The following is a 1,194-nucleotide window of genomic DNA, read 5'->3' on the forward strand; positions in this document are numbered from 1 at the left end:
GCGCGCTCTTCCCTGGAAGTGCACGCGAAAGCGAGGGAGGAAGGAGGAGGCGCCGGCCCTTGGCCCCGTGATCGAGACTTTCCTTCCCCTTTCTCGCGTGCAAACAAAACCTCACAGCTGTCGAGGCGCTGTCGACTCAGAGCGACCCTATAGGACAGGGTAGAGCTGCACCTGTGTCTTTACAGGAGTAGAAAGCGTCATCTTTCTCCCGCGGAGCGGCTGGTGAACTTGAACCGCCCACGTGGCAGTCAGCAGCCCGACTCGTTAGGCCTGCACGGCCATAGCTCAGGGAAGGCCTGTTTTGAGATTAGGAGAAGGCAAGTTGATTTCTGTCAGTGAAGTTGGACATTTAGACGCCACAAGCAGCCCTTGGCCTTACAGCAAGAAATTCATTCTCCAACCCCCACCTCCGGGGCTAGCTCTCATCGGTTAGGAATCCGTTCTTCAACTCTTCCCTTGCAAATTATAAGTGTGTTTGCACTTCCTTTTAAAATAGTTTTGTGGGTATATACATACATCACATATCATTCCATGTAATGGTACAATCACATTAAGAAGCATATGCAATCATCACAATCACTATCTTCTCCTACTCATAACTGGTGCCCCACTCACCCCATGCCCATGGCAATTATCCACCCAGTCACGGTTTTTATAAATCTACCTATCCTGGATTTCATACACGGAAAGTCATACAAAACACAAACAGCAAACAACAAACCCCTAACAACAATGATTAGACAAAGCGTTGATAAAAACCCAATAAAAAAGAGAAGACTAAAAACAAACACCTTTGCAATATGTCAAAAGGGAGATCAAATAACAAGGTAGTACATTCTTAGACATACACATCTCCATTGGGGGTGGGGGTAGCAATATGCTGAATGAAAGCAACATTTCCCAGCCTCCTTTGCAGATGGCAGTGTCCGTGTGACACAGTTCAGGCCAGTGCCACACAGACTGGCCACAGGCAGCCGGTGGGGGGAAGTTTTCGAGTGGGGTTTCCAGGAGCGTTCATTCAAAGGGGTGTAGGCTCAACTGGTTCTTTGACCTGGACCTTCTTCCTGCTTGAAATTTGGAATTGGTGACGAGACAGCCCTTCTGTGACCAGGAGGCATGCGAAGGAGGATGGCTGGAAAGAGCAAAGGAGCCTGGGTCTTAAAAGCTTGAAGGTAAACAAGCGGCCATCTAGCT

The 1,194-nt window shown here is 48.7% G+C and overlaps 1 pseudogene; it reads left to right on the plus strand.

Annotated features, from left to right (window-relative positions):
• The window catches only part of LOC101663336, a 49,015-nt pseudogene that overhangs the window by 813 nt on the left and 47,008 nt on the right, over positions 1-1,194 (plus strand).

Source organism: Echinops telfairi, unplaced genomic scaffold (genome assembly GCF_000313985.2).
Source record: "Echinops telfairi isolate 266 unplaced genomic scaffold, ASM31398v2 ScPeMD7_12;HRSCAF=54, whole genome shotgun sequence".
NCBI classification, from domain to species: Eukaryota; Metazoa; Chordata; class Mammalia; order Afrosoricida; family Tenrecidae; genus Echinops; species Echinops telfairi.